Below are 25,334 nucleotides of genomic sequence, written 5' to 3' on the forward strand. Positions count from 1 at the left end.
TGTAATGGATAACCAAAAGGCACTCAGCATCCTTGAGCCCCTTGAAGAGAAATCAAAGTATTAATACATAAAATAATTTCTCAGCATATTCTGTACTTGGTTACATATTTACAGCTGCAAAGAAAGCTTCTTACTTAAAGCATATTGCCAGGTTATTTTTTTAACTAAGGAAGAAATGCTGATGATAACAAACTTGGAGGTGTTTGATGGACAAGAGGCCTTGCAGAGGGATCCAGACAGATTGGACCATGGGGCTACGACAAGTAATGGGATGAAATTTAATAAGTCTGCTGGATCCTGCACCTGGGACAGAGAAATTCCAGGCACAAGTTTAAACTGGGAGAGGAGTGGCTGGAAAACAGCCCTGCAGAGAGGGATCTGGGTTTCCAGCAGGCTCAATAGGAATCATCTGTGTGCCGCACCAGCGAAGGGGGCAAACTCCATCCTGGGGAGCATCACTGTATTTAGCATCAGTGTGGCCTCAGCTTGAGTACTTGAGTAGTTCTGGGCCAGACCCCACACTTTAAGAATGCTGACATCTTTGAACGTGTCCAGAGGAGGGCAAGAAGCTACTGCAAGAGTTGGAGGAATATCCTACGAAGAGCAGTCTGAGGACTTTGGGTTTATCTGTTTTGGAGAAAAGAAGGTTGAGAGGTGACTTCATTGCTTTCCACAGCTTCCTGAGGATGGGACGTGGAGTAGGAGGTACTGAGCTCTTCTCCCCGGGATTCAGCGATAGGATGTGTGGGAACAGTTCAAAGTTGTGCCAGAGGAGGTTTAGGCTGGATGTCAGGAATAAGTTCTTTACTGAGAATGTGGTCAAAAACTAGAATAGGGTTCCTAGTGAGGTGGTCAGTGCCCCAAGCCTGTCAGTCTTCAAGACATGTTTGGACAACGCCTTTAATAACATGCTTTAACTTTTGGTCAGCTCTGAGTTCATCAGGCAATTGGACCAGATGATTGTTGTAGGTCCCTTCCAACTGAAATAACCCATTATATTCTAAATTTTGCAGTCTGCATGTTTATCTTAGCATTCACTTCCAGTTTTCAGAGTTCTGTTTAATCAGGAAATTAGAGAAGTTTGTTTTTAAAGACAACTATCATTGCCTAAAGAAGATTTTAAAATTTTCTTTAAAAACAGACGATCTCATAACTTTTTTTTTTTTTTTCTCCCCTTAAATTAGAAGCAGGATTTCAGCTTTGTGAAAATTCATCTCTTTCCTTTAGGAGTAGAAAGGTTACCATTAGGATTAGAAAATTAATTCCACCAAGGATTTAATGTGGCCAGCACTACTTGGGGGAGGTGGCAGTGGGTAAAGAAATGCCAAGGCCTGAAGTTTTCCTGTCAAAAGAAATGTTAGCACATTGCTTTGAACACTTCCCAGGGATGGCTCTGCCACTCTGAAGTCATATAAATTGCAACAAGTAAAGTATTGTTATATATTGAATTAATACCACAGCTATTCCTCTGCTATTAATTTACACTCCACACTCAGGTTCAGAATCTTTCATTTTTAACAATTACTGATATACCTTCCCCACTTTACAAAAATATTTACAAATTCTTGATTTATGGATTTGTCTATACACCACTGATTTCCTAACTATCAAAAAACCAATCACCATTTTAATTGGCATTAATTGGTGTCCACAGCACAGAAGGGAACTGCATGCTTGCTGAGAGAGTTTCCCCCAGGACACTCTCCATAGTGGTGACATGCCAAGGGAGAAGCATCACACCCTTCTGTGACTTCTGCTGCTGCCTCAGAGAACTTCTGTTTTGGGGACTCACTCCTGTGCCCTCCCAAGAGAGTACATGTAACCCATTTTCCCCCAACCAATTGAGGCAAACATTTCTCTCTCAAACTCAGCCCATAGATTCTAATTTTAATCTAAACCACTTACATAAAGTAATACATACTGAAAAGAGTAAGTGCTCAAAACTTATTTAAACTAAACATTCTAAATTGTTTCATCAGACACCTGCAGGAGTTCTAATTTTATTTATTTATTTAACAGAGGAGATACAGAAGTGAGACCTTATGGGACACAAATAGACCAGGAAATCTATGGTTTGGTACCAGGAAATGTGCAGGAAATGAAAAGAGATGGCAACATGTGATCTAACAACAGCAACAAAATCTTTAATTTTAGGGGACTTACTTAAAGAGAATGGCTGAGACCATCTCTTGGACAATTTATGTGTTCATATGCTAGAATACATAACAAAATGGACTTCCTCTACAATATTCACAAGGTAGGTGTCTGCATGATAGAGTTGCAATTTTTTCTCTCTTGAGACCCTAAAGCCAATTTTCACTTAAAAACCACAGCCTTCCACAACTACTAACAGCCTGATTTCACAATGAACTCTTAGCCTACCCCCTTGCACCTGAGACCACTAAAGCTACTCAAATAAAACCCAGCATGGATACTGCCCTGTGCAGAACTTAAAGAAACAAGCAGGAATGGCACTGCAGGGATTCTCCTTACTATGTGTAGTATTGTGGTTAAGCAAAATCAACACTGCCAAACTGCTTTCACTTTACTGGTTTTCAGATGTTCTACATTATTAATACATATTCACTACATGTTTGCTTCTGTCACTGCTCATGTTAAGCCTTTCACCTACTACATGACATGCCAGATTTCCTACTTCCTGCATCTGAAGTTTCCAAACTTACCACAACTACAGTCAACAGCAGCAGAAAACACTACTATAACTGGTAAAAATAAGTAAATTCAATACACATACTAAAAGTTCAAGAAGTTTTAATTTTTACTATCTGACACTACTTTAAAAGTGATGTGTGAAGTCAGTATATGAAGCCATTTCAGTGTTTAATTAACATGCTGGACTACAGTAATTTGAGATGTAAATGATTCGTATAAGGGAACCCAAAAAGACCACATAAGCTATGGATCTTTTATATTCTATGAACACTCATCATTTTAAAACTCCATGGCAAAATTATCACAGCAGTTGAGTACATTTGTTCTCCAGTTTTTGCTGCATAGTAAAATTTAGTTTGGGGTTTGAAATATACTGCTGTCTCTATTTTTTATTTTCATCTTTTGCCCATTCTGCTTTTTAGGGTGGGAAAAGGCATGGTAATGATTTCTTGTTTTAAGAAACCAATGTCTAACCTAATATTGCATTAGTGAGTCATGTATCAAGAAACTACACAGCTAAAGACTGGGTTTGCAGAATAATTTTATGATATGCTGCAAAAGTTGGCTAAAATAGTGTTGTTAGGGAAGCAGAATAAGAACAACAACATTTATGACTACATAGCAGCCTTGCAACTAACCTAGTATACGGGGTAGTAAAGTTTCCTTGACAGAAGAATAAATGGATACTTATCTCTGCTGAGGACTCAGAAGGCTGACAATCACCTGCTATCTAGTGTGATTGTTATCTCATTGCTTGCTACATGTCTACTAAGTTTTAAAGTGCAGTGATGTAAAATGACTGTTTAGACCATGTTTTCTTCTATCATATTAGTTTACTCAAGACTTGATCTGAGCAGTTTTTAAAGGAGGCAGTTCACAATCACTTTGATCAGTCTTAATTTACAATTACAGCAGAAAAAATGGGACACTACCAATGTGGGAAGATGTGTTTTAGTGGGGGGACATCTCTACTTCAGTGTGCCTTTATTGACTTTCTGTAATCCTGCACCTCATGACTGCTTTTATCTGTGTACTGCTCTTGTGCTGCTTGTGCTGAAACAGAGAAAAGGGTTGTGTTGGCAATTTTATTTATGTGTCGGTCAAGCAGTAGAGGTCATCAGTACTCAACCAGATCCACCCTGAAGAGAACAAAGAAATAAATGCACCCTATATAAAACCAACATGCACTTTCTTTTCTTAACTTTTCTGCTCTTTTGCCTTTGGGCAAAAAAGTTCTCTGTGTGGAAAAAATGTAGTTAAATAATGGACTAGTTCTGGAAAAAGACCTCCTGAAGAGTTGTCTGCCTCCCCAGTCATTCTAATCCTAGTGCTAGAGTCCATCACTTAATTGATGCAACACAGCTTTTTGTGAAATCGGGCTATAAATGTATCACTGGCATGAGCTGCATTCAAATTAAAAAATGAGCTGCAGAAGCAGTTACACTGTGCAAAACCAGCTTTTACTGATAAAACTTTAACAACAATAACAACAACAAGAATATTTATTTTTGAAAAGTGAGAGCGAAAAATTTAGAGGAAATGGGAAGATAAAAATACAGCCTTGGCAGGAGAGGAAAATAAAATATATCCTTTTATAGGCTTTTATATAAAAAACAAAAATAAACAAACACACACTCTGGGACTAATTGAGAGTCTTTAATGACTTGGGGTGAGAGAGATTACACAGATCAAGAAAAGAGCCTGACCTCCAAGTTACTCTGTCTCTAACTACATCACTGGGCATATTCTCCATGAAATGCCCTGGTTTCTGGGTCATCCAGACATCTGCAAATGATGGGATAAGGCAAATCCTGCCACTAGGCTGCTCTCCATGTGCCAGTCATGAACCACCTCATGCAGCATCCTGTCCCATGGAGCAGGAAAAGCCTCTCAGATTGAAGATGTCCATGTAGTTAAGTTATCCAGATTACAAAACATACAAGAAAACTGCTTTGCATAGGTACAAGGATGCATATTTTGACTTCACATGGGTGCTTGGGTCCAGGAAAATGTGGTATTTTCTGCAGGACAGTCATGGTAGATACCACATAAAAGTGATTTCTTTGAATCTTTAACTAGGGTTCTTTCTGAAGTAAAGGGCAAAAAGGGTTTGTAGACCACACAGTGGTACAGAGGGAAGTAACTTAGGCTAACTTTTGGTGAGGACAGCCAGTTTGCCCTGATTTCTTCCCTGTCTATGGAAAAGGTGAACAAAGCATTCTTCAAAGGGCAACCACCAGCAAACATCTGAATCTGTCTGGCCCTTTGACAGCACTGCTCTTTCACACATTAAAGCAGCCACCTGGGGAGATTGGTCCAAGTAGGCCACACACTCCATTGGGTATACATATGGTGAGGACGACTGATTTGAAACTGCTGGAGTCTCAAGTCAGAAGGCTGTGAACAAAAGAGTGATTTTTCTGTTTCCTGCAAAAGCTGCTGAGGACAGGTTATTCAGTTCTAGAGTTGGTTTAACTCAATCTGGGATCGTGCCTTCACCACAGGGAAGGTGTATCTCCTTTTCCTGACACTTCTGCTCCTCCTGTGACAGGTCTACTGATCACTAAATGTGGGGCAAGTTGGACTCATTACTGGTTCAAAGAGTCCTGCAGCTGAGGCTAAGATGTAACACCTGTTTTGCATGTACATTTTCAGTTAGATAAGCTTTCTACTGACTTAAAACTGATTGTGAAAATGCAGGAATCATAAGGATGGACTTCACATTCGAGATGTTTGTTTGCAAAGACTAAGAATTCCCAAAATCTCTAGCCTGGTGTGTTTAATTATATCAGTGAAAGCAAGTGACTCAGACAGCAAACCTTTTCTGAGACCTTGTTGTCAGCCATCAACCTAGTATTTCTCTCTAGGTCAGATAGACTTCATCATTCCAAAAACTTGGCAAGCTAAGAAAGCCCAGGAAAGACAACTGATTACCTACGCAAGCTGCTTTACACAATGATAAAGCACTCACATTTTTTCAAATGCCGTTTTCCTTAAAATCCAAATGTACCATCTCCTGGCAGAACACTCTAATAGTATTTTTTTTCTAATATAACACTCTGCAGTCTGCAACTTCAAAAGACAGTAGTAAAAAAGGTGACAAATGCCTACCACCACCTGGTATTTACATAGTATCAGAAAGGAATAAACTAAGTTCTGCAACTGAAGATCATCTGAAGCAGAGCTGAGTCACCTGGATTGTTCATTTTCTGCACGCCTGCTGTAATGGTGCAGTGAAATACTACACATGAAACATTACAATTCACAAAATACTGTTCCAGAAATAAACCTTATAATATTTTTACAAGTTATAACATTTTCAAATTAGGGTTTCCAGCAAGCTACCTTCAAGTCACCACGAGATCTAAACCCCTACTTTGGTATAAAAATATTGCAATGAGACAATCAAGGTCAGCTCAGTACAATTTCTATCACCCTTACCTAAAAAATACACCCTTGCCCTTCCACCCGTGGGCTCCTTTTGAAAGAAAAGTATTCTCATTATGAAAATGGCAGAACTGGACAGAATTTTATTTCATAAGGTAAAAACCAAATCAAGTTAATTAACATGCACGGATCACCCCCTTCTAACACAGTCAGGAAACCCAGTTTTTGCTATTGTTCTTACAGCTGTTACCTTTAACCACAATCACAGATGTGTAATTAACAAGTGATTTGGAAAAGAGACAGAAATGTAATGAGGAAGACATCTGCCCTGTTTGCTACAAAGGCTATTGAATTTAATAATGATTCATGGCAAAGCAATGTCACAAAACTGCAATTATGAGGGACAATATATGCATATATTTAGAAAAATTGGTAACGCTCTCATAGCAGGGCCAGGATACCAGTCTCAGAATCTAAGAATTGTTCTCTGGATTGCATTGAATTTTTAAAGCAGAATCAATAAATTGCATAAAACAACAGGTAGTGAGGCACGGTTTCTTAGTGTCTTTAGCAACTTACCCCAATAATATTCAACCTATCCCTGGTCCTTTTCTGCTCTTAGCTATATAGCCTTTATGCTGCTTTAGGCACTGACTGCAATAATGTTCTACTGCTCTCTAAGAGCAAAAGGAGGAGACTGGGAAAAGGGCATAAATATGACTGAACGTATGTGAATAAATTCTGACATTAGGAACAGGGAAAAACTACATCACTCAGCCATACTCAGGAGAAAATCTACCTGGAGCTTTTAAATAAGATTGATTAAAGAAGACTGATTACAAACACTATGTTCTGTATGAGAAGGGCAGTACAAAGCCCAAAACAGTACCAGTTTTATAAAAAGATTTAATCAGTGAATGAAGATGCAACATTGCTGCATAAAAACTATGCCCAATCTCTAAAATGTTGTAACAAGGAACCTGAGATGTCACTAAATAAGCCCCAGTTTAAAAGGTACCTTGAAATTAAGTTTCAGAGTTAGCCCTAAAAAAAGAGTTCAAATACACTGCCTGGCCAAACCAGAACAAGTTTCCTACAGAGACTGTTTTTATTACCAGTATTAAGTATCTGTCGATGTCAAAGGGAATATTGCTAAAAAATAAGTACTGACTAATATAGGTTCAGTTTTTCTAGACAGGCACTCACAACACAAAACACAAACATTCCAGAAAATTGGAATAATTCTCCTGCAAGAATCAAGACCTTGAAGGCAGGAACTGACAGTGTCTACCTTGCAGCTGTATCTATTCCTGAAGCATTTGACAATTCCTTCAGGGAGGAGATGAGGAGATACTCCATCCACTGCAAGGTTAGCCCCCCCCCCCCCCCCTTAATTTCAGAAAAATAAAATCAATCAGGATTGAAGCTGTCTCCCTGTGCTGCAGCCAGGAGGGTGGATGAAGAATTAAGAGATAGCATCCATACTATGCGAGTTTCTTTGGCATGTGCAAGGGCTGTGTTCACACACATATGTTAATGCCCATTTGACAAACACTGAAATATTTGCACCATTAAAAAGTTTGAGACAAGTTCCTGCTTCCTTCCTTTCCTTCAGTTAGGCCTTCCCCACATGTAACAAACTTTACCCTTTACATCTGATGGCTTTTGTAGTATTTGCTACTGGAATTGGTACAGTTACCTTTGAGGATATGCTTGTAGCCTGAGGCACACCAGTGGCTGCCACACCACAGCTGCTGAGAGAGTTGCCCTTTCCTCACCTCTGCAGAGGAGCTTGTAACATCACAGTATTCTCCAAGGCACAGCTCTGGAAAGCCACTCTGAAGCTTTCAAGCTGACAAGCAAAAACAGCAGCAGAGGAAAAAAAAGAGATGGCAATACCAAAGGTCTAAATGAAGCTTCTGAAGTTCTCCACCCCTTCAGGCAATAAAAAGTGCATCCTAGCAATTATAAGCAGAATATTTGTTAGTATAGTTTATTATCTCTAAGGCAGGATTTCATTACAGAAAGAATGGATTATGCCAAAATTAAAGATGATTTAGGCCAAAAACTTAAAGGGTCTAAAATGCAGAAACATTCTTTGACACAAGAGCAGCAAAAGTTTCTCACATTCTTCATCAACATTTGTCCTACTTCTAAAACTCATTGGTATCAAATAAGTCTTTCAGATTGCCCTGAAGTACAGAACTGTTTTCCCTCAAGACGGACTCATTTTTTAATACAGATTTAACAGGTCTTTTAGGACCCTCTTGTTACAACTATGTATTTTTCAAAAGAGTCTGGATCCACTTATTTTGATAACAGATACTTGCAATTTTTAGTACGCTGAAGAAAAAAAAAAAAAGATTTTGCACTTGTTCATTTTCTTTTACAAACAGAATGAGATTCATGGGTCAGATGAACAAAAGACACAGCTTCTAAAAATTGATCTGTTAATAAGGAGTATCAAGTATCATTGTCAGCTCTCTTCATTAGCCAGATCAAGCATTAGAGATAATGCATATTTAGACATCTTGACCTACAACAGGTGAAGTTTATTGTCCTCTATGACACCTCTCCATGGTAATCCAACACTGGTAGAAATAAGCCACTGGCTATGTAAATCACAGTAAAATGAAAGATTTGGGATCCAGTTCCCTACCCACCCGGTTATGCAGCACGCTGCAGAATAAAGCAGCTAGCAGTAACATCTCTGTGAAGGAAAACTTTTCAATGATCAGAAGACTAAAACTAACTCACTGGCATTTTCAAAAAAGCCAATTATTAACAAGCAAACAGCTATGGTCAGCTCTCTCAGCAGGTAACGTAACCCAAGGACTGAAAAAACTGCCACTGAAGATTGGCCAATAATGGAAGTGTTGAGAGAAAATGACCAAGTCAGCACTAAAGTTAAGGAACTGACTTGCCCCTGGAGTAGAAAATCTAGAGACCTGGTCTGACCTCTCACAGCCCTCAGCACACACAAAGAACAATGCATCAACATTGCCACATGCACCTGCAATACAGATAAGAAAATGTAGTGTGCTACATTTAACAAGGTTTTAAGAAAGGAAAGATTCCTCAAGTTCATTCATAGTTAGTAAAAACAATTATTTAGCGAGGATCAAGGCACAACTATTCTAAACAGATTTTTGAAGAGCAGCCTGAACTGAAGTGTCAAGCTAAGCCCATTCTGATGGAAAAACAGATTTTGTTGTTGTTGTTGTTATAACTTGTCCTTTTCCCCTCCCTTAAATCCATATCCATAGCTAAATCTATGCCTTAGGAAAAAAAAAAAAAAACCAAAACAGTCAGAAATAAGTTTATTAACGAAAATCCAGATGTCTTGTTCAAAAGGAGGTCTTTACATGGCAGATTTTGAGGTCTGACACACCATCTTAATTTTCCATACTCTGACCATACCTATACCTCTTCCAATTGTGTGCAATTCTGTAGCAAAGCTTTATTCAGTTACTGTTGCTCCATAGTATGTCTTGTAAATATGCAGTTGGATATTGAAATGTCATTAAACCTCACACATTACCAAGGGAAAAAAAAAATCAGTGCTGTATTTATTTCACATAAAATGTTTGGAATGAATAGTAAAAACAAATCCATCCTAGCTTCACTTGATAAATATACCTAGGGCTGACCCTGTAGGGACAGAGAGACAGACCAGTTTCAATTCCTTGCTCATTCCAGACACAGAAGAGGCTGTGGCCAGACTGGAGCTCCATGAGGTCTCATCTCAGGAGCTACTACTTTGCCAGCAGACAAGTACCTATTTCAAATGAACTAAGGTGTTTAACTGGCTTCAGACAAACCAAATTGCTAAGCTATCAAAACCATGTGCCATGACAACTTGCCTGGATTTGACTGAAACTAGCAATCCAGGTCTGTATTTGCTATTCTCTCTTTTTTGGCCTGGTTGCTTCCCCGCATGCTGTTGACAGGCAAAACATTTATTAATTAAAATGAAGCAATCTATGGTTAGCAACAGTGTCTTATTAGTCTCTAATTCAAAGTAACATTATTTGTCATCCCTTGCTTTTAGGGGGGAACAGAGCAATTCCACTACACAGTACATGCAAAGGTCATACAGAAAATAACAACGTAGTGACTTTTATCAGCGTTGGTGTAAAAAGCAACGACACTTTGCCAATAACAGCATGAAATGGAGGGAGCTGTCAAAGAGCTGACTGAAAAACTAAGGTTGACATGTCTGTGCATCACATGACTGTGATGCAAACTGAATGGTATTACACTCAATTTTGAGTTTGGTTTCTTTATTTATCCACTTGCCCAAAGCAGGACAGTGACTTGCATGGTTATGCTAGCCACCTTGGCATTTAATATTAGCACAGAAGCTCTCAGTGTCAAGGCCATCCTCACTACATTACAAAGTGTAATGACACTTTGTATTCTCCAAACAAGAGGCTATCAGTTTTCTTTGTTCACCACCTTTATAGCAGTGACAGATAGGATGGACAGTGTATTACTAAAAATTGTCAGGAATAATTCTGATAGAAATATCTCATATTTCAGTTTCATATTACAGATGTGAAAATGTGTGCCATTTGAATAATAATTTTTTTTTTTTTTTTTTTTTTTTTTTTTAGGAAAGAGTTACTGTTCTGAGATTTCAGAAAGGAATTTACAATTGTTAACTGTTATACAGTGTAATTCATGGAATTGAATGTGAAAGTTATTTGCAACAACTGAGAAAATGCACAGTGATAACAACAGAGAAAGAACTACAACTCAGGCATGTCTGCTTATGATACAGTAGTTACAAAGAGAAAGAAAGCAGAGTGGTTTACACACAGAAAAGTTATTGCCAGAAAAATCAATGAATAGATGAGGTGTACAGACTTAGTGCAGGATGTTGTGTTTCTAATTCTGTTGAGATTTCCTCTGTTAGCTGTGGAACACAGTTTACCATTACTGTGCATGGCAATGCCCTTAGATATAGTGACTTACATGTAATCAAAATGGATGCATGAAGGCAACAACTGGGAAACTGAAACAGGGAGGAAATTTAAAAAACTGAGTACAAGAACTCCTTCAGTTTAACAAAACACAAAGTATCATTTAGCACCTACTGTGCCAGAATCAGAGGTGTTAAATACAAAGGATCCAGTTTTTTAAATTTTTGAAGTGGTTCATGCCAATATTATTACTGTTGCGTAACAGATGGGAAAGATGTTCTCTTTGAAGAAAGAGATACTGAAGTTAAAACTCATCTCATTCCTATTTGGTGAGAAGCATTTGATCAAGGAAAGTGCCTCTTTGACTGAACTCAAAAATCATCCTGAAACCTCATAAAATAAACAAATCTAAAATTTCTTATTCTGCCTATTTTTTTCTGCCTCAATCTATATATGCCAATATGTGCAAAAGCATTTTGAGTTCATAAAAAACAAAGGAATACCATTTAAAATAACTGAAGCCATTTACACAACCTCAGCCAGTGCAATTCTCTCCCGCAAAATATTTTGCCAGTGTCCTATTGATTTCATTGGTGTTTAACCATCCTCAAAGATAAGACTAAGCATTAGGTCATGTTATTTCTGACCAGATAGGTAGACAGAGTTTGTAACACTGAATATCTTGCAAGTGCATAATAGCAGTTTGTGACACATATATCTCTATTTCTGAGATAAAGCCTTAAGAATAAGAACAACCTTTGTCCAGGTCACCCTGGCTTGCCAGATAATTGACAGACAAGTTATTAAATGCAATGAATAAACATTTTGTAATAAGTAGTTCAACCATCTGACTCAAAGGTCTTTCAAACTTGCATTGTTGTGTTTGTTGGCCTGTAAAGGACTTAATTCAAAGGAGCCCAGATTTCCACTTGAAAGAGTTCTCCAACCCTAAATAACTGTTTTGATCAAGCATATACTATCGCTTAGCATGGAACAGACTTCAAAACTGAGAGCTTTATTTTGACACCAATACTTTTCATTCCACCTGAACCTAAGGAATACAAAGATCTGGAAATCTGACAAGGCACACTCCTTACCAGTATCACATAACAACAGTATAATCAGCCTGAAATAAGTTTACAGTTTTTGTTCAAATTCTGATTAGAAGCTGTCTTTTGGTTCATTTCAGCTGTTTTACCCAGTCCTTAGTACTACTGTATGTTTTCACGTGTATTTCAACAGACACAAATGTTTCTTGACCAATCATTTGGTTTTACAAAACAAACATTTGGCACCTCTCACTGCAGAAATCCAGACATTGGATGTCCTTTGGATGAAGCTTCTAGGATCACGGGAAGACAGATCAACATCATGCTGACCTGCCGCCTGTCACTTAAGTGTTTTGCTAGAAAACCACCATGCAGTCAGCTGCTACAAAGCAAGAAACCTCACAATTATTTCCAAGTCAATGGGTTTACACCTATCCTATTTACATAAAGAAGGGAAATCCAGATAAGGATGGGGAGGCAGGCTTACAGCAACCTTTGCCACTAGCAAAAGCAAACTTCACAGGACATCATGTTCCGGATTTCAAAGTAATTCAGTATGGCTTATCTGTAGTACATCAATACACATTTTAGGATTCAAACATGTTTTCCTACTTACACTTTTTTGAGCCTTTGAACTCCAAGACTGTTTTTGTGTATGTGTGTGTGTGTGTGTGGTGGGTTTTTTGGCTTTTTTTTTTGGTGGTGTTTGTTTTGTTTTGTTTTTTTAAATGGGCTGATGATGATGGTGCTTTTCAGAAACATAATCCTTAAAACAAAAAACTGAATCCCAGTTCAAACAGTAGACTAAGTTGTACATCTACTCAATTTTAATAAAACATCTTTCATTTCCTGCAAAGCCATTTCTGTAAAATGTTTTGTGTGAATCCATTACTGTCAACTACTCCGAGAGGTATCAGTATGAAGCGGTGATCTAAACACTCAGTTCTTAAATGGCAGGTAAGATTCTAGGAATCTGACTGCAGATACAGTTGGGACACAGTTTATTTTCAAAAATCTTTAAATATTAATTTAATTCTGCTTCCATAAATCTATTGTCATTTGTAATCACCCTCTTTGTCACAGGCAAAAACACTGTCTTTCAGCACATCAGAATGTTCCCAGACATGGCTTTAAGCCATAGCATCTGTGATACTGGTTTAATACACACATCTCATATTCTAATGTTTAACAAAGTCTTACATAAGTTTTATTCTCTCTTTTAAACTGTTACTTTGGGTCTGAGCTGTAATGTTCCAAAAATCAGCCATCAGCTTCCCTTTTCAGCACTAGAAAGCTTTGTGCAGGGCTTGGAGAGGAAGTAGAAAGAAAAAGGTGATTTTTCATAATTTTGAGAGCAAATGGACCTCTGACAACAATTCCCAGCTGCCTTTATTTGGCTAACTCTCACTGTGGAATGATTAACTAGCTAACTGGATATACTGAAGGGTATAAAACTATTGAAAAAATCCTTCTGCATTTAAGAACTCAGCTGTACTGAAAGACTAAGAGTTACCAAGACTGATGAACTGGCTTTCCAAATCAACTGTTCCTTCACACAAGCAACATAGCTTATCTTCTCATTCTTGCCTCCTCTGTTTCCTCCCAAGAAGTAAGAAAGATAACAATATTTTATTAGATAGATACTATTTATATCCACTGTTCTCACTTCTACTTCCTTTGATTTTGGAGAAGAAATTCACTGCTTTCCAGCAGATCCAGGGACCTGATAGAGACACAGGGTCTCACATAGAGTTCTGCAGCATCCAGATGTATCTCACCTCCCAGCTCCACTGAGAGGAGCCACACAAGAGAGTGAATCCTATTCAGGTGCCTCATGGGGCACTTCCAAAGCTGAGAGGCTTCCTGCAGACAGGAACTTGTCACTTACACTTCACTCCAAAAGCGAGGACCTTTGTCAGCTGTTGTTTTACAAACTAGGGAAAGTGAGCATGTTAAGAGTATCCTTTGCACCAGGGTGGTTCCTTTTTAGATGTATTTGTACTAAATGAGTTTTTAATAGGGAGTAAGAAAACCTTTCTGTTGAACAGGTTATCAGCAATCTCAAGTGTGGAAGCAGCTTAAGTGCTGAAGGTGCCTCCAGCAGTATGGACGACACAGCCTTCTAAACAGCTTTAAACATTTAGAGCCATAAGCCACTAAGGAAACATACTAATTCTTAAGCCACTAATAAGAAAAGACAACTGCAGTCTTACATACAAACATAAGCAGTTAAAGCCTTATGAAGGCTACCCTGAAAACAGATCAAAGCATTCTTATTAGATGTATGGTTAAGTGCTTACTTAAGAAGAGGCAGAGCATAAGCATGCTTTTCTCTTTAAACTACTAGCACACAGGTGAGTAAACAGGACAGTTCTCTACTATGAATCACACAGCTTTATTACTACACCAGTATTTTGCAGACTCAAGCAGCAGAGAAAATCAAACTACTACTGTATGTTTCACATATGCAAAAAATTACCTGGTTTTGACTGTCAACTGTTTTTTTCTTTTGGTGGTTTGTTTGTTTTTAAGATGGGAAAATGAATTCTTTTGAGGTTGCAGAATCTGAAAAAAAAACCCCTCTCAAAAGACAGGGCTTTTTTAAAGAAAGGTTAACCAACTAAGAGCTTGGACACTACAGTTCAAATTACTAATCCTGACAGAAGATGCTTATTGCTATACCTGATTATTAATGAAGTTATCAATTTTACCCTCTTCCCTCAAACCACAGGTCAGTGATGATGAGATAAGGCTACTTTGAAAATCTGGGAAACCTGTCAGTTCCTAGTTCCCTTGGATCTACCAAGACAGCACTGCCTAACCCCAGAGCTAAGAAAGAGGCATTGCCATCTTTCATTACTGCAGACAGGAGCTAAGCAGGGAGCCCTATAAATTACACTCTTCTAAAGCAGAACATACATAATTACATACAGAATTACATCACCAACTTTTTCCAGAGATATCTACTGCCATCTGAGAACAGCATCTGGCCAGGTAAGTTCAGTGCAGACACAACTCATAGGTCTCAAATGCAAATACACATGCTCCTAGCATCTGCAATTAGGTGTTTCCCCAGTCTGAAGTAAATAAATGGAAGGGGCATCAACATAATGGCCTTTCACTCGGCCTTATTTCCTCTATCACCAGGTCTTACTCTCCAGTTTTCAAAACACTTTTTCTTCTCTGGCACAAGAGACACACATTTTAGACCCATGCAGTTTCAAAAGATTTCTATGGTCTGCTGATATAATATTGTCACTTTAGAACATGGGTCAGAATCTCACGCAGAAGAGATACCAGCAAATCCTATTGCCATTCATAAGTGAATCAAACTTCGATGAGGCAGTGGATGCAACATTGACACATTGTGACTAAACAGCATATTCATTTAAGGTCTTTGTCCAAGCTACCACAGTCTGTTATTGCTTCTCAAAGAACAGTTCAGTTATTATACACTTCCTGTAAAAAAAATTCTGTTGGCAAGATAGAAACAATTTCTGAGGCACTTTGATCAAATAATTCTACCACAAAATGCTTATAGATACACTTGCCTCCCACCTTTCTATTTGAGCTCACAAAAACAGTAAGGAGGGAACAGGTTTATTTATTTAACCTAAACAACTGTTCCGACTGCACCTTTGTTCATCACACACAAAGAATTACAAACAACAGTGCTAGGCCATTTCAGACTTAATGGGTTCCCTGGGACCGTATCATTAAGTAAAACAAAAAATCCAAATAAGTAAGTTTAGTTTTCTCAGTATGTATTTGATATCACCTTTGGGAAGTGAACAAAGACACTCTGTCAAAAGTAGAAACCTGCACAAAATGTTACTGTTTGTTCCCTGTGAATGCAGCAGTAGACTTATTCAAAGGAAAAAATTCCACTGCTCTCTTGAGATTTCCTCCCTTTAGTCAAACTTAGTGCCAAGTTCACTCAGCTAAAGTTTGGGTTGTGTTAGCATGCCAGATACAAGTTCCTTTAAGTCTGTTAGTCAAAAATTAACTGCCAAGCAAAAACTTGGTCTTACATAGTAACTTCATAGTTACATGAATTAAAAAAAATTACCATTAATAGACAATTCTTGGCCCTTTACACTATTCAACCACTGCTTTTATTACTTGATGAATATTCTATTATGCTGCCAATTTTTGTGTAATTTCTCCTCCAGCTATGTGTTTTGGAGATGTTAATGGACCACAAATGTCTGCATTGTTCAATCAGTAACTACAGCATGATGGTCTCTGAAGCATCTTGAGTTCCTTCAGAAGCTTCAGCTTCTTCTGAAGTCTCAGGTGACAAGTTCTTTTTATACACAAGAAATCAAGGTAAGACAAGTATTCACTAGACCGCGGGAAAAAGAATTTAGGAAGTACAAGGTCTGCAGGATTAGGGAAGCAGCTTTTTATGTGACAACAAGATAGTTATAGGGAAGATCTTAAAAAAAAAAAATCAATCAAAAATGAGAGGGGAAAAGAATAGAAACTGTCTGATTTCAAACAAAGTACAGCTGGTACTGAAATTCCCATGGTTTCAAGTGGATACCTATATTACACCATCAGTATCTACTATTGTAAGAAAGAAAAAGCAGAATTAGATCCATGATTCTCAAATATCGGAACAAACATCACTGCAAACATTACAACTGAACCAGACTTGGTTTTTCTTTTTCTGAAAAACTATTTAAAAAGTTCCTGATTTTTATCCAAACTGTTGTATTTATAGCAAAAAGATATGCTACATAAAATGTATAGATAGGCTTCACTTTTCTCTTTTTATGAAAAAAGCAAAACGAAAAACTAAGACCTGGAAAGCTTCTTACTAAAAATTATATTAATTGCAAAGACCCAAAACAGCTTTTACGTGAAAGCACTAATCTGTCTGCTTTACATGAAAGGTAAAATTACTTTTAAATATCACATGAGATTTCAAAATATTTTTAAAATAAGCTAAAGTTACAGCTAAAGCAAAGCCTGCACAATGAGCTGTACAGAACCAGGGCACGCAGCACAGAAGTCACAGGACTTGTGGCAAGCCAAAGCACCACAGCATATGTGATCAGATGGACTAGGTATATATATGCTGCCATTTAATGGTAGGGCCAATTGCTTAGAAAAGTCACAGCACTGAGTAAAAATCTTTTGCTCTTCAGAGATTTTCTTCAGTTTAAGCACAATAAAGAATGAAAATAGACAGCAAAGGAAAAAAACTTTTTTTTTTCTTTTTTTGGGTGGTACTCAGTTAACCGCTCATAAACAAAGAAAAAAAGATTTGTTTCAAGTACTACAACTCCAGTCTGAAGAAGCTCTGTAAGTCACAAATCTCTTTAATAAAATTTTGTTACAAATTCTATTATCAAATTAAAGACTATTGAGAAGCATGCTTACTGTCCTATGAAACAGGCACATCAGCAAGAAAATTACACTGTTGCATTAATACCATGAACCCATTTTACACAAGATGAAACCAGCAAGCAATGAAGACATGAATAAATCGCTGGGAAAGTTTATTTTTAAACTCTGACTTGAACCGGAACTACTTTGTAATACAAATTCAAACAAGTGAATAATTTCAAAGCAGTAGGATCACCAGTTTTTCTTTAAAACATGCAATATTTTCATTACAGCAAAGAGAACAAACTAGTAGATAAATAGTTAAAACTCCACTTATACCAAAGCATAGTTACTATTCTGAAGCTTAAAAAGGCAGTACAGTAATGCCTTTGCAGATTAGTCTTCATATTTAATAGAGAGTATGCCACTGAACTACTAACAAGCAGAAGATGGTTTTCTCTGAACACTAATTAGAAACTCAAGAATGCAAGTTGTAAGGGCAGGAAGAAACACAAACCCTTAGGAAAAATATGACTTACCAGACAGATGACTTTAGCTGTGTCTCAAGAGCAGAAGAACTTTGTGTTTATTTAGCCCTTTATGGAAGTTTCTCTCAAAAAATGAATTTAACTCACATGCAAGAGTCTGCAAAAGAGAAAGAGAAAGAATTTGAGCTGCTGGCTGATGTTTTTCTGTTCTAAGCACATTTGAGCTATTTTCAGCAGCAATGGGCTTGCCTACAATCAAAATGAAAATGCACAACAGAATAACCAGCCTCCCAACCAAAGTTCAAAAAAAAAAAAAAAAAATCAGGAAATACATAGCAAAAGAACTTTGTTCATTGTTAAATTTTTATTTAAAGAAACAGAAAGAGCAGAGAGCAAGTACTGTGGATGACGAATGAAACACTGCTAAAAGGAAATCTATGACCTTGAGGACTATTCCCTGTATCTCAGGAAATGAACCACCACAGATATTTTTTATGTGAAAAACACATTTTGCATTTAGTCATCTCTGAAGATGCTTTACCTTCTTAAGACAAGAGCTCACATGATGTATTCCAGCATCTTATCTGGCTGATATACACATCTCAGGACATATCAGTTTACCAAGACTGAAGCCAGTAGTTTGTTTCTATTTTGCGTCTTAAGCTCCAGTTTCAGCACCGATGTTATTTGGGAAGCTTAGTGACCTGAAGCTGCTGGCTCTTCTTTTTTTCTAGAAGGGACATTCAATAAAGATCTCCCTGCTCTCTTCTGTCATATTCCCAGCAAGCCACTTTACCCTCCCATTATGGAAAAATAATCAGTGAGTATAGGGAAAGACCCAAAGGCATCTTGATGGGTACATAAAAGATAATCACTTTAAAGTTTCAGACAACACAGATAAATTAAACCGGTAGAAAAGCACCATTGGTGTTTAACTTTTTGCAGATTCTTCTGGCAGGAAGAAGCTTCCAAGATGTCCCTCTGTATGTCTCAGAAATTCTGACTGACAATTTACTTTGTTTCACCAGAACAACTTTTTATAAATGTCTACACAGTTAGGCACTGCCACTGAAAAGCTTGTTCCTTCTAATTGAGGAAAAGTTGTGAGATTTGAAAGTACTCTCTGCTCAAAACCAAAAACAGGCTGGTGTGGTGAAATTACAAAATATTTCAATATCTATTAAATTTCCAATCAAGTCTACTTAGGAACTCTCATTTGAAAATATTTTAGAACACCACAAGTCACCTTAATTTCTGATTTATTTGTGAAAAGTAATTATTCAAAAGTTCTATTGACATATGAAACAGGATGCCAGACACCCAAGTTATTTAGAAAACTATTAAAATACTAAAGTAACGCTCATGTAAAAAAAAAAAACACCAAAAGCATATTTGTTCCTGTAGACTTATATAAAAATAATTAGCTATAATATAATTACAACAATTAGAAACATGTCAAGTGTGAAAATACAGCAAAAATTCTTTCTGGATTAGCTCAAAAGTATCCCTTCCATTTGATCCAAACTATTACTGTAGTAAAAAGCAGCCAGAACAAAAAACCATAACTCCCCAAATTCTAAATACCAACACATTAAATTAATTGTTATTACTGCTTCATTCCAAATGGCTAATTTAGGGCTATTATTTTACCATAAAACTTATTCACAGAAGTTAAAAAGTTCAGTTTAAATTTAACTTGAGATCCAGGAACAAAGAGTTTTAAGGACTCCAATAGCTTCAGTTTCAGCCAGTGTATCCACGTGTGAATTACAGCCAGCCTCCAGGCTATAATGGTCAGGTTGAAGTATGGCTTGCAAATAAATCTGAGATCAGTGTGTGCCAGAGTATTACTGTCAGATGCTACATTCCCTTGCTACCTGTAATGCTTTCATCTGGTGCTTCCAAACTAAAACGCCAAACAGGCATGTGCCTAATGCTATGCAAATATGAAAATAGAAGAATATGTTAAAATCATTATTAGCAGTATCCACTTAGCCCAGAAGTAATCCAATATACAATGCTTTACAGTACAGCATTCCTTTTCTGAAGCATTTTCTCAGAAGGCAGATTTAACATTATCTGATTTACCATCAGCACTTTGCTCCTTTTGGTACCTTGTTTCTTCACATATGCTCTGTTTGTCTAAATAACAATTTACTTACTAGTATTTATAGCACTTAATAAATGTGACAAAGGCACTGTTTTGGTATACACTGAGATCTGATTTGTATCCAGCACTTAAAGCACATGATCTTTATGTACAGGAACCATTAGATGCCATAAATATCATATATACTACCTCACATCACAAAGACAAATAAAGCTGTATGTTTGTTAGTAAAACAAATACGTCTACATCCAAGATTATCACTTTATGCTTTTCAGACTGATAATAATCATATATTCCATTTTGTGGCTATCAGCAACAGTAAAACAAAGCATACCATTTTTAGTGGCACACTGCAATGTGATTTAATCAGTGGCTGGTATTAAGCAATTCAAAGGGACCAAGAAGTTAACAGTTCCACTGCCTTTGTAGACACTTGGTGCAAGTCTCCAAGAGCTCCATGACCAGATGCTATAAGACAGAATCCTGATAAACTAGAAGAAAACATCTAGATAGACGAGAGATTTGAAAAAATTGTTCAACATGGTAACAGACAAGAGAGCTGCATACCTGCTCCACTGCACTTATTCATATAATGGTTATCTCAACTTTTCTAGACCTAATGTTTCAAACTCAATTGAGTCACTCAAGCTTCATATGGAATGGTTGAAGAAGAATTCTCCTTCTGAGAAGGCTCCTTGTGTACATTTTAAGCTACGTAGATGAACACTGTAGACAATTAGGTATAATGACTTTTTTCTTAGTATTATTCTACACATATATCTATTCAGTGAATGAATTGCATGTTTCTGTCTCAGGGTTAAGGTTGTAAGGGACCTTAAAGATCATCTTGCTGTTCCTTCCATTAGACCAGGTTGCTCAAAGCCCTATTCAACCTGGCCTTGAAAAATTCCAGAGAGCAGGCATCCACAGCTTCCCTGGGCAACATGTTCCAGTGTTCCACCACCCCCATTTAATAAAAAAAAAAAAAAAAAAATTCTTCTTAATATCTAATATAAAACCACCCTCTTTCAGCTCAAAGCCATTACCTTTTATCCTATTACTACATGCCCTTGTAAAAAGTCCCTCTGCAGTTTTCTTGTAGTTCCCCTTGAGGTACTGAAAGGCTGCTATGAAGCCCCTCCAGAGCCCTCTCTCTTCTTCAGGATGGAGAACTCCAACTTCCTAAGCCTGTCTTTGTAGGAGAGGTGCTCCAGCCTTCTGTTTATCTTAGCACCTCTTTGTGGCTTTATAATTCCCATACAGAAGCTCTGGTTAAAGAACTCTCACCTTTAACAAAATTTTCAGAGGAAAGTGAAGTTTGTTGAACTTCATACAATAGAATTATACCTGTATTTTTTTTTAATATTCGTTATTATTTATACTGTAAGCACATTGGTTTCCAGCATAAACAAATCTGTTGTCCAGTATCTCAATATATCCCCAAATAGCTCTCCACAGAAAAAAAAGCAGAGTGCTTCATCCTGTCTGAAGAATTCTTTCCACCATTTCCTTCAAACAGTTAATGGTGGATGGCCCTCCTCACAAACATAATCAGGTAACAATAAAGTTATTAAACTTTTCTCTCCATCTTTGATATAAGAATGCTTCATCCTGATATAAGTCATTAGAAAAAGTTGGAATTCGAAAAGGAAGATCAAAAAGAGAAAGCTTGGAATGTGAAACTTTGAATGTGTTCATTCAAAAGAGAAAAGAGAAACTTTGGAATGTGTTCCTCAGAAAGCACTCAAGAGCCAGCCAAGACTTACCACACAATCTCTGTTTCAGCAGAGTGTTCAGGAAGCCTTCTGAATATGTTATGGAAGTGACAACTCACACGTTTGAAAGACACGGATCAAGATATCAAGTACGAAGAATCATGCTCTCACTTCATTAGCATCAGCTGATATTTGTGCAGAATGGCAGATGTTTGATGAAGAGTTGCCTCTGCTGTTCTCTAGAACAGCAAGGCTGTGTTCACTTTAAAAGACACCATCTGTTTCTAGCTATATTCAGGTCTCATTTTTGACTGGAATTTAAGTCTGCTCCTCCCTTACTCCCTGTCCCCAGTTATAATAAAATTTTGTCGGCTGTTTGAAAAAAAACACTTAAAGAAGACTAAAAATTTAGGTAAGGACACCCTAGCCATATTTTTTTAATGAAAGAAGTTTTGTAAAAGCTCTGTTAGTATAATTTGAGTTTACCATACAATTTAAAATTGCTTTTCAGGAATCTTGATATAATGGAGAACACCTACAAAAGCTAAAAGCTGCCATTGACTGTCTTCATGCTAAATATTTCTCAGGATGTAAAAGGCTTTGATACAGAGGCAACATCTATGAATATGTGACCTTTTTGATGCTTGAGAACCAAGATCCTAAAACCAAAGCAATGTAAAATGCTTACCAGGCCAATACATCTCTGGAAAATTAATCTCTTCTCTAAACAGAAGCTGGAAAGATGGCTAGTACCCCATTTTCTGCTGGTGACCTTTGGCAAAACCAGATTTAATTCCACTACTGAATATTTAGTTTGATAACTGAGGACCCAAAACCAATCTTTTTTCTGTCATTGAAATTATTATTTTTAATATGTTTAATAACAGCATTATATAATATGGAAGTCTTTAAAAATTACACCACCTTAAATAGAACACCAAATGAATACATGAAAACACAAGGAGAGTCTCAAGCCTGAGCTGAAATCATATGTATTAAAAAAACAACTATTAAAATCATATTATCTAAAGATTTAGAGCCTCTTGGCTGTCTACAGTAACCATTTCCAATGCTTACACCAGTTTCATACAACTGGCAGCAAATGATGTAATTGCTCTCCTAATGATGTGAAAAGTTACTACAGTCACTGCAGCTATCACTATAAAACTGGATCAAAAGAATGATATGCCTGTTGAGAGAACTATTTTGCTATTAAAACTAGCTTCCTCTGTTCCAAGAGTAAACAGTTAAAAACATATGGGGAAGCAAATCTGAAAAGGCCTTTTCAGGAAATGGAGAACAGACGCTTATTCTTTACCTTGTTCTTGTTACACACAACTAGTCCATTGTTTCAAAAACTTTGTACAAAGTTATTTGTCTCTCAGACTAATTTGCAGCTAGAATGTCTTCTACTACTATGTAAGATTGTGGGGCTGGTTTTTTTAAAAGGATGCTGGGGGTATTAGGGAGCAGGGTTCCCCTAAAGGGCTAAACCTCAGACATGTAAACAAGCAAGGACTCCACTCCTGCAATGCTCATTGTGATTTAACCAACTCAAGTGACTGAGTTTGTTGAATCATCTCCTGAAAATTATTTTTGAGCCGAAATACGAAGTGACAACCTTTAAAATACCCATATAATATACACACAATTTCCTAAACATCTATATATCTTTTAACAGCAAAGTTTCTGATTAACTAAAATTCTCTTGCTCGATCAAGCAAGCAGTGTCTCATCTTGATGAAACCATACTGGTGACAGCCATGATGTACAATCTTGTATTTTATTAAACTTCTGTCTGACGTACAAACATCCCATAAGATGTTCTCAGGTGATTTTCACTCTTCATAAAACCCATGGAAGATGGTGCTACCCCACCGCATTTTATTTTTTAAAAAAGCGCTCTACTTATGGTCATTTTCAGTATCTGCAACAGATACTGAAAAGCTGAATGAAATTTCCAGAAGGATTTACAGTCACACCTCCCACTCTGCTGACACAGAATACTAAGCATCAAGCTGCTGTCTGGTCTTTTGAGGACACTGGCCCATATTTCATAGAGTAATTACAGACTTTCTGTGGCTCACAGAGCAAGAGTCTGACTTCCCTCTCTTTAGCTTAATAAAGAGAATTTACCTAGAAGAAAGGAAAATTCCTGTTAGTCCTGCAGTTACGCTGAAACATTACCATCCAAACAATATACTCTGAAACACTAACACCTTCAGGCAAGTTGGACATGGATTAGACTGTTGATCCTTCTGAAGGCAGAATTACCATCTCCAGGCTCTGAGGCCATGAGTCTTCCCATACACAGCTGTCCTTACTCTGAAGCTAGCTGGCCCATGCAAAATGAAAGAAATTCATGGAAGAAACACCAGTCCCAGTTCATTCCTTTCATTTCAGAGATTTACATTACTGAGCACACAAGTAATACCATTCTGTTCTTCATTAAACCACCAGATTATGGCCAGACAAGTTTTACACCTCTGCACTCTGTATTTAGTTTCTATTCCAATTACCATGACTAAATCCACAAAAGAATTTAAGCTTCACAATTATTAACTCAGTGGTTTTCAGCCAGTTTGCTAAGCTGCCAGTTTAGTACAGGAAAAATAAGGGACTTATATGAAAAACAGTCCTTAATCAAGTAACTTTAGTATTTTCTGCTACTGATAGCATAGAGGGTAGGAGACAGCCAACCTCACAACTGAGGCTTTCAGGCACTGAACATAATTGTCTCCTCAACTGAGTACAAAATCTCTCACTAGCAGTCAAACAACAGGTGAAAGCAGTGTAGAGAACCATCTTTCCTTAGATTTTCCTTTAACCAGTTTATATTTTTTGTGGATATCAAATCCACTTAAATGAAACCACAGCCTAAAGACATAAGCAATTGTTCAAAGATTTGAAGGCTCCTAGCTATGGATAGATAGCCCTTCAGCATTTTAGAATACAAGCTAACACTGGCAGAGGCTGGTCTTATTTTAATTTTTAAATTAAAATAATCTTATTTAATTTTTTTCCAAGAGACTGAATTCAAAAGCAATATCTGGTTTCTAGTAAGAACCATCATTTGCATTTGGGATTTCTACCTCTTATTGCAACATAGGATATTAACATTATAAAACATGCTTAAGTCAGCTAAAGCTCACCGAGATACAACTGCCTCAGCAAACTCTCAGTTTTCTGCTCACAGTTTCACGCAGCCATAAGTTATCAGTCCCTCAGGCTGCAAAGGCAGTTACTTCAAGAGCTCAGATACATGCTACCTCAAGTCATTTGCAGCTACACTGCCACCACCTTTCTTCACCTTCATGTTGCTTATTGGTGAGAAAAGGTGCTGCCAAAATGCCTGAGCCTACCAAGCCAGCTCCTGCTTCCAACAAGAACTCCAAGAATGTTGTCACCAAAACCTGAAAGAAGGGCTATAAACAGCATAAGAACAGGAGTGTTACTCCATCCATCAGTACAAGGTGCTGAAGCAGATCCATCTCAATACCAGTATTCTAACCAAGATCATGAGCTTCATGAACTCCTTTGTTACTGACTATACCATGTAAAGCACCTCATCTGGCACCTCACAAGGAATGTTTGACCATCACCTCCTCAGAGGTGGTGTCTGCCATGCACCTATGACCACATGCTTTTACACC

General features: G+C 37.4%; 1 protein-coding gene across 2 annotated transcripts in view; it reads right to left on the bottom strand.

Annotated features, from left to right (window-relative positions):
- Positions 1-25,334, bottom strand: part of SORBS2 (sorbin and SH3 domain containing 2) — a 164,298-nt gene that overhangs the window by 117,608 nt on the left and 21,356 nt on the right. The window contains exon 2 of one of the 2 annotated variants that reach the window (XM_071743324.1): positions 17,908-18,013. The gene's annotated coding sequence lies outside the window, so the exon portion shown is untranslated. Of the gene's footprint in view, positions 1-14,513; positions 14,552-17,907; positions 18,014-25,334 lie in introns of those variants that run through there. The other variant, XM_071743314.1, reaches the window with a different exon arrangement.

Source organism: Heliangelus exortis, chromosome 4 (genome assembly GCF_036169615.1).
Source record: "Heliangelus exortis chromosome 4, bHelExo1.hap1, whole genome shotgun sequence".
Lineage (NCBI taxonomy): Eukaryota > Metazoa > Chordata > Aves > Apodiformes > Trochilidae > Heliangelus > Heliangelus exortis.